This window comes from Nomascus leucogenys, chromosome 15 (assembly GCF_006542625.1).
Source record: "Nomascus leucogenys isolate Asia chromosome 15, Asia_NLE_v1, whole genome shotgun sequence".
Lineage (NCBI taxonomy): Eukaryota > Metazoa > Chordata > Mammalia > Primates > Hylobatidae > Nomascus > Nomascus leucogenys.
Window position 1 is genome coordinate 7,649,619 of NC_044395.1, and position 9,423 is coordinate 7,659,041.

A 9,423-nucleotide genomic window follows, 5' to 3' on the forward strand; every position below is an offset into this window, starting at 1 on the left:
TCACTGGCAGATCACCTCCTAGCCTCTGGCAGGAAACTAAGTGAAAATAAACCCAGGTCCCACCATAGCCACTTCCTTCCATCATTTCCTGGCCTGGTCTTGAAGCTACTTGGGTGGATAAGAGGACAAGATACCTTGCCTGAAAAACTTTCACCATTTTCTCTTGCTTTTACCATGCACATAGCACTAATAACTGTCAGTACTAATAATATTAATATTATTATAGTATTCATTGTGCACCCACTACATACACAGACTCTGTGCTAGTTGTTTTTGCAATAATATTAGAAATCACAGAAACCCAGACACAGTATCTGTTTATGTGAATGGGGGGCCAGTTGCTTTTTTACTAGTGATCACATATACACAATTAACACTGAATCCAAGGTTCAAGAGGGGCAGTGTCATATGGCGAAGTGCAGTATGGCCAGAGAAAGCAGAAGAGTAGGCTCTGATTTGTGATTGTTTTAACAAGAGCTAATAATGCCCCAGATCAGGCCCACAGTTTCCTAATCTATATAATAAGGGGTTTCATCTAGAGCAATGCCTCTCAAACTTTAATGCACTTATGAGTCATTTGAGGATCTTATTAAAAAGGCAGGGTTAGATTCAGAAGGTCTGGGGTAGGGATTCTACATTCCTCGCAAGCTCCCCTGTTACAGCAATGTTGCTGCTCCTCCAGTTACATTTTTAGTGGCAAGGATCTAGAAAAATCCATAAGGTAATATGTAGCTCTAAAATTCTATACTAAAGAAGATACTGGAGGCCATTTGAAGGTCTCTGGACTACAGTTTTATAGTTTCTCCCCGCAGCAAGGGTTAGAAACATGTCTCTCCTTTAAGATCCCATGAGTCAATGGGTAGACATTGGAGAGATCCACCCCCATCCAACCATCAAGAAAAGCCATTGAAAACTATAAATGCAAATGTGATAGAACTTGCACCAATTCCAGTGATTTCTACTGACACATTCCCTGCAATGAAAATTTGCAACTCATTTCAAAAGTCTTATTTAATTCTAAAATCCTCCTTTTCCTCCCTGCCTCCCACCCACACTGCCACACAACCCAATTTCTTTGAAACATCCCTGTGAGGCAAACCTGAGCTCAGAGCAAGAGTGAGAGTGGGGACTGTCAAGATGTGAATAGCTCAAACTCTTTTTTCCCCTTTCAAAAATTGGCCTGTTTTAACACTTTAGAGACCACAGCTCATTAAGAAAGAAAGAAGAAATCCTGAGCTCTACCCCTCTTCCAATTCCCAAAGCAGTGGCTTTCTGAAAAGCTAAGATTCCAGTTGCTTGATAATACCCACTTTACAGGAGGTAGGCACCTGAGTGAAAAAATAACAACAACAAAACTGGATTAAAGGATATTCCTGAATCCTAAAACCAGTCATGCTAAATTATTAAACATCTTCAGAATTAATTAGAAAGCAGTTAATCTCTAATCTAGGAAAATAATATAGCATATCTTGCTTTAATATGTTTGAGCTTTGACTGACATTTCATTTGTTCAGGAGGATTTTTTTTTGCTCTTTCCTGTCAAGAGACGTTGGCAAAGCTGCGTATAATCAACTTTTTCATTCCATCTGGCAAGGACTATTAGATGTTAAGACAGGAGATGTACAGCGCCTCTGTCATGGATTTGGATATACGGTGTAGGGATATACAGCAGTAACAGGAAGTTTTAATGAGACACCTCAGCCTCCAAATACGACCTGTTCGAATAGTATTCAAACTATGCCTAACTTCTCCAGTGCTCTCTGCTGGCATTTGCAAAGCAAAGGAATTAAGCAACTGCAAATTGTCTTCCTGAGTCTGCAAATGTCATTCCCAGGTGTGGTGCCTCCATTTCCCTCTCTGGAAAATGGTGATGGAAATGACCTACCTTATTTAATCAGTGTTTATAATACTTGATTAGCCCCTGAGGCCAAAGCAACTAGCTTTAGCTAAGAATGGAAAGCCCTCTACATGGAGCTTTTACCTTCCCTACTTCTGGGACAGAGAGATTCAGCTGCTCCAATGCAGCTGACAATAGCAAAGTGACTTTCACTCCCATCCCAGCCTGGGTGGATAGAAAATACGGAGCTAGGGAGGGAGCTAAAAATGAGCCACAGTTCCACTGGGTTCCCAGGAGAGAGTAAAACAAAAAATGGGCCAAACAAGATACTGTATATTTTTAACTCATAAATAGGCCAGCACAATTATATTTAGTCTTTATAAAGTGCTCTGGAACAAATTCGGCCACTAATACCCTCCTTTGCCTGCCCATACCTACATTTCTTAATGAATTTTATTTTACTGTATAAAAAATATAGTAAGAGGTTTTGTTAGCAATGACTCTACAGTTCAAAAGGAAATAAACAATTTAAGTAATTACTCTGATTGTTTAAATTATGATCGTTATTTAACTCTAATTACATGACTGTTTCAAGAAATGTTTTCTGTACTTTCCCTCTCTTCCCAGTAAAAATTATTTGGATAGATATTGCTATCCTCCTAAACACTTTCTTGTATAGATAAATTAAATACTCAGCTTTCTTCTCTGGAAATCAAGCATTAAGTCTCTCTGGCATTTAGGTTCTATGCAGTTAAGTTGTAAATTACAGCCCCTGCCTTTTGAAATTTACAAATCAAAAATTCGCTTCTTTTTTTCAAGATGCATTTATTGAGCCTCAATTATTGGCTAGGCATTGTACTATAAATAAAACATATGGGCGACAGAGCAAGACTCTGTCTCAAAAAAAAAAACAAAAACAAAAAAAACGCGGTGGCTCACACCTGTAATCCCAACACTTTGGGAGGCCGAGGAGGGTGGATCACGAGGTCAGGAGATCAAGACCATCCTGGCGAACACAGTGAAACCCCGTCTCTACTAAAAATACAAAACATTAGCTGGGCATAGTGGCGGGTACCTGTAGTCCCAGCTACTCGGGAGGCTGAGGCAGGAGAATGGCATGAACCCGGGAGGAGGAGCTTTCAGTGAGCCCAGATAGCGCCACTGCACTCCAGCCTGGGCGACAGAGTGAGACTCTGTCTCAAAAAAAAAAAAAATACAAGCACCTTCCTCACAGACATTATAGTCTAGTGGAAAAGTCAAATACTTACACAAATAAATCGTAATTAGCAACTATACTAAATACCAGTTCTATGAAAGATTAAAATTAGGGAACTTAATTCATGCTATAAAAATAACATTTGAACTGAAAAACTGAAGGATAGGAAAGAGGCAACCAGCTGAAGGGTGTAGAGGAAGGATTTCAAGGAACAGTATGTGCAAAGGCCCTGCTGAAGAAGACGATATAATGTATTACAAGAATCAGAAAAATACTAGAATATAGCTGCCTGTAAAACTAACTGTTCAAATGAATGCTATGGAACATTAGAGAAGAAACATTAGGAGAGGTGGTCATGGACCACTTCCTCAAGAAAATAGAACTTAGAAATAGACTTTAAAGAAATTGAAGATTTTAGAAAGGAAAGTCCTAAGTACTTAGCATTTTTGACAACTGCCAAAGCAGAAAACAAAGGTATCAAAGGACATAAAACATGTTATTTTCTTGTTATGCCTTCAATTTTTGTATTTATGAGCTTGTTCATTTGAAAATCAAAGATACATATTGCCATATTTTCAAATTGAATTTATACAGAGACAGGCCTACAATGAAAGAAAAACAGTATTTTTTGGATAAAAATTAATTCAAATGGATGTAACTTAAATGAAAAAATAAAACTATAAAATCTTAGAAAAAAACATAAGAGAAAATCTTCAGGATCCAGGGGTCAGCAAATGGTTCTTAGTCATGACACCAAAAGTATAATCTGTAAAAGGAAAAAACGATCATTTAAACCTCATAAAAATTAAAACTTTTGTTCTCCAATAACTCATGAAAAGTCCTAAAAGATAAGTGAGAAACTGAAAGAAAATATTTGTAAACCAAATATCCAACAAAGGTATAATATCTAGAATACATTTTTTAAAACTCTCAAAACTCCAAATTTAAAAATTCCAATTAGAAAATTGGCTAAAGACAGGAAGACACATTTCACTGAGAAGGATATAAAGATGGCAAACAACACATGAAAAGATGTTCTACCTGTTAGCCATCAGGGAAATGTAAATTAAAACCAGGAAGAGATGTCACTGTACACCCATCAGAATGGCTAAAACAAAAATATGAAAACAGCAAATGCTGAGAGGTTTGAAGAGAAATAGGATCATTCATATTTTCCTGATGAGAATATAAAATGATACGGCCACTCCAGAAAATATTTTGGCTGTTTCTTATGAAATTAAACATGCAATTACTATATGGCCCAGCAATTACTTTCTTGAACATTTATCCCAGAGAAATGAAAATGTTTTCACACAAAAACCTATACATAACTGTTCATACGAGCTTCATTCACAGTAACTAAAACCTATAAATAGCCCAGATGTCCTTCATTGGGAGAAAGGTTAAACAAACTGTGGTATATACACACCATGGAATATTGTTCATGAAATTAGAAGTAACCAACTGTTGATACACACAACGTAGATGAGTATCTACAGAATTGTGTTGAGGGGAGAAAGCCAATATCCAAATGTTACATTGAATAATTCCATTGATATAACTTTTTGAAATAAAAATAAAATTGAACATGGAAAATAGATCTGTGGTTGCCAGAGGTTAGAGATAGGGATGGGAGGCAGGTGGGTGGTTATAAAAGAGCATTCCTGTGTTAATAGAGGAGTTTTGAATCTTTGCTGTTGTTATGGATTTCATGTTTGTATCATCCCCCCCAAATTAATATGTTGAAACCCTTGTCTCCAATAAGAATGGTATTTGGAGGTAGGGCCTTTGGGAAGTAATTCAGTTTAGATGAGGTCTTGAAAGGGGAGTCGCCATGATGGGATTAGTGCCCTTATAAGAAGAGACCAGAGCTCTTTCTATCTCCACCGTATAAAGATACAGCAAAAAAATGGCCATCAGCCACCAGGAAGAGAGTCACAACCAGGCACCAAATCCATCAGCACTTCGATTTTGCACTTCCAGGATTCAGAACCATGAGAAATACATATTAGTTGTTTAAACTACCCAGTTCATGGTCTTTAATATAGCAATCCAAGCTAACTAAAATGATCATGGCGTTGGATACATGAACCCACAGCTGTTAAAATTGTGTAGAACCAAATACACAGGTGCACACACATACAAACACACGAGTACAAGGAAAATGGGAAATCTGAAATAAGATCAATGGATTGTATCAATGTCAACAACCTGATTGTGGCTGGGTATGATGGCTCATGCCTATAATCCCAGCACTTTGGGAGGCCAAGGCTGATGGATCACTTGAGGTCAGGAGTTCAAGACCAGCCTGGCCAACACAACACGGTGAAACCCCATCTCTACTAAAAATACAAAAATTAGCCGGGCATGGTGGTGCATACCTGGAATCCTAGCTACTCAGGAGGCTGAGGCAGGAGAATCGCTTGAACCCAGGTGGCAGAGGTTGCACTGAGCCGAAATCATGCCACTGCACTCCAGCCTGGGCAACAGAGTAAGACTCCATCTAAAAAAAAAAAATATATATATATATGTATATATATATATGTGTATATATATGTGTGTATATATATGTGTGTATATATATGTGTGTATATATGTATATATATGTGTATATATACATATATATATACACACACACACACATATCTCCTGGTTGTTATACTATACTGTAATTTTTCAAGATGTTCTTATGGGAAAATAATTAGGCAAGGGATCTCTCTGTATTATCTCTTACAACTATATGTGAATCTACAATGACATCAATGCAAATTTCAATTAAAAATAGAATTTAAAAAAGTACAGCTTCTTCCTGGGAAGAAATTGGTCAGAAATTAACACAAGAAGGAAACACGAGGATGTAACTTGCTTGCACTGCTCTCGGTGGTAGAGGGGGCTATCTAAACATCACAGCAATGCGATAAGGAACGTCAAGCACCCTAAATGATAATGCTGTTGAGGTAGCAAAGCAAAGTGGTCTTCAGAACTTTTAAAGATAAGAGAATTCTAGATTTCAACTTGAAAACAGAATTAATTAAAGTGCCAAAATATCAGATATAAAAATACCTTCAGGAAGCATAATTGTAGTGAAAATTTCAAATCTTCTTTTTTTTTTTTTTTTGAGACGGAGTCTCGCTCTGTCACGCAGGCTCAAGGGCAGTGGCGCAATCTCGGCTCACTGCAAGCTCCGCCTCCCAGGTTCACACCATTCTCCTGCCTCAGCCTATACAGTAACTGGGACTCCAGGTGCCCGCCACCATGCCCAGCTAATTTTTTTGTATTTTTAGTAGAGACAGGGTTTCAGCATGTTAGCCAGGATGGTCTCGATTTCCTGACCTCATGATCTGCCCGCCTCAGCTTCCCAAAGTGCTGGGATTACAGGCGTGAGCCACCGTGCCCGGCCTCAAATCTTCTTGTATGAAACACTTATCTGAGTATCTGACATTTAGAGTCAGTCCTTCCATGAGCTTTTCAGTCTGCCTAGACATTGGCTATCTTTTTTTCCAAATTAAAAAAAAAAACAAAAAAAAACTGTTTCATTTAAAAAAGAAGGAGAAGAAAGAAAACAATTCTCTATCACTATAAAATGTTTCTATTTATCTCTAGAAAATTTATTTCCTTTAAAATATTCTGCCTTGTTAATAAATGGTTATACCAACTTTTGCTTGGTTAGTGTTGGATGCAATATATATATTTTTACATCTTTTATTTTCGGTCTCTGAGTGCTTTTACACTTGAGTTATGTCTCTTTTAAGCAGTTGATGCTGTTGTTATTGTTTTTAGTCTAGTATAACAGTTGTGGAAAGGTATCAGTTTAGGTTGCTGTACTTTTAATTAGGTATAACAGTAATTGTCTTTTAATTAGAGTATTTAGTTATTTTACTTTTGATGTTAATGAAATATTTGGCCTTAAATATACCATTGTGCTTTTTTATCTGTCTCACCTGTTCTGTTTTCTCTCTTACTTTGTAGATTATTTCCTTTTAAAATAAATTACTTAGATTCAATTTAGGTTTTTTTCTACGTTAACTATTTTTTAGTATTTTGTTTCCCTTTATTATTTTAATAGCTATACATTATTTCACTGCTCTTTCAGTGATTTTGCTAGAGCCTACAACATGTGTCCATGATATATCAAAAGCCTAATGTGAATTGACAATTTTACCTATTCTTGGCTAATGTTAGAACCTTAGAACATTTAACACTCTTCTAATGTCTGCCTATTTTGTATTGCTTTCATGTCTTTTTTATTATAAACATGTGTGTGACTTCCTTAGACATTATCTTATTATTGTCTAAAATAAATATTTATTTAGATTCACTCTCATATTGACCATTATCACTACTTTTCATTCCTTTCAGCATCATTGACTTCCCATCAGACACAAATATTGACAATTTTAAAGCATATTAGATATAGTGGAAGAGAGGATGAGTAAACTAGAAGACAGATCTGAAAAAAGTATCAAAATTGAAACACACAAGAAAAGGATAAGAAATATAAGGCTATGGTGGAAAAAAAAGTCTAAAATGTATGTATTTGTAGTTCCAAAAGAAGGGAATTTAGTGAATGGGACAGACTAAAAAACTTAGCTGAATCTCTTCTGCTTTAAAATATACATTTATTGAGTTTAATTTGTTGTTCATTATTCAGTCCTAGAACATCATTGTAATTCATTTTTGTATATTTCAGTTCTTGCCTGAAATTTTTATCTTCCATTTTCCTTCTTTCAACATATTAAACATTCTTATTTTAAAGTTGATAATTTCATTAACTTGATCCCTTGTATTTTTTAAATTGTCTATTGTTTCCCAGGTTTTTTAATGGTGTTCTTACATTTCTGATTATATTTGATTGTATATTGAACATTGCATATAAAAATCATAGATATTTGCATTCTAAAATAATATAACCTTTCCTCAGAACATTTTCTTCTGACAAGTAACTAGGGAAATAGCAATTCCAAACCACTATAATCCAACAAGAGATTTATTTGATTAAAAGCTAGGCATTGGTCCATGCGATGGTTTATTTATTTAGAATTTACCCTTAATCCTAGCATATCACCCTTCCAAGCCTCAACCAAAAGCATAAGGGCTTTGCCAAACCTCCTGTGCTTGCAGGTTGTGAACTCCAATAGAGATGCTCGTCAACTTATCATGGGTTTACAACCCAATAAACCCACTGTAAATTTAAAATATTGCAAGTCAGAAATACATTCAATACCACCTCACCTATCAAACATCATAGCACAGTCCCGCCTAACTTGCACATACTCAGAACACTTACATTAGCATATAAATAAGCAAAATTACTTGAATCAAAGCCTATTTTATAATATAGTGTTGAATATCTCACGTAATTAACTGAATACTGTACTGAAAGGGAAAAACAGAATGGTTGCATAGGAACTCAAAGTACTGTCTCTACTGAATGCATATCACTTTTTCACCATTATAAAGTCAAAAATTTGTTGTCAGGCCATTGTAAATCGGAGATCGTCTGTATCTGTTCCCAAGTCATTTGAGTCTATTAACAGCTCTGCTCCGCTATGTTTTCCGAATCCATGATGTCCCTAAGGTTAAAAACTCCCTCTGAGTTTTCTTATTAAGGATTTTTGGCTTAATACATTTTTGCTGCCTTGTTAAATCTCAATGCTTCAGACAGATTTTTCTCCCAGATTTTTTAGATTATTTTCAGTGGGAGGGATGGTCTAAGCTAGCTAGTCTGCATTAGTAAAAGGGGAAGTCTCAGTTGCCTTTTTATGTTGATACTTGTATAATTTCTCCCATTTTTCTTCTGGAGACTTTTGATCAGAGTCATCAATTCTTCTCTTCCAATATGCAATGTTTATTCCCTAACCCTGCTCTTGTGAAAGATAGAAGTTCTTTATCCTCACATGTCTTAAAAAATATTTGTTTCCCATTCGATAGGAAGTTTTTCTCGCAATGGTATTTTTGTTTGATCATTTTAATTAAAATTTTAGAAGCCATTTGTCATATTATCTTCTAGCACTTCGGGTTGCTGATGAAAACTCAACTTATTGGATCTGGGAAAAAAAATTTTTTCTTGTCTTTTTCTTCTTTTCTCTCTTTTCATTCCTTTATCCTTATTCCTCCTCTTCTACTTCTTCTATTCTACCTCCTTCTTCTTCTTTGTCAATAACTGCTAATCCTCCCTTTTTCTATTTTACAATTTCTATTGGGTGGATGTTGGATCTTCATTATTGATGATCTATATCCATATTCCTTGCTTTCCAAAATTATCTTTATTGGTTTTTATAATAAATTCTGGCAACTTTACCAATTTTATGTTTTACCCTTTCTATTAGATTACTTTGTGTGTATTTCAGCAATCATATTATTAATTTTT

General features: G+C 35.7%; 1 long non-coding RNA gene across 1 annotated transcript; it reads right to left on the reverse strand.

The window, feature by feature from the left end:
* Positions 1-3,549: 3,549 nt before the first annotated feature.
* On the reverse strand, positions 3,550-5,556 carry LOC101179600. The gene is made up of 2 exons (XR_004033601.1): positions 5,435-5,556; positions 3,550-3,819 (listed from the first exon to the last, which is right to left on the reverse strand). It is a non-coding gene; the product is annotated as an uncharacterized LOC101179600 (long non-coding RNA).
* Positions 5,557-9,423: the final 3,867 nt, after the last annotated feature.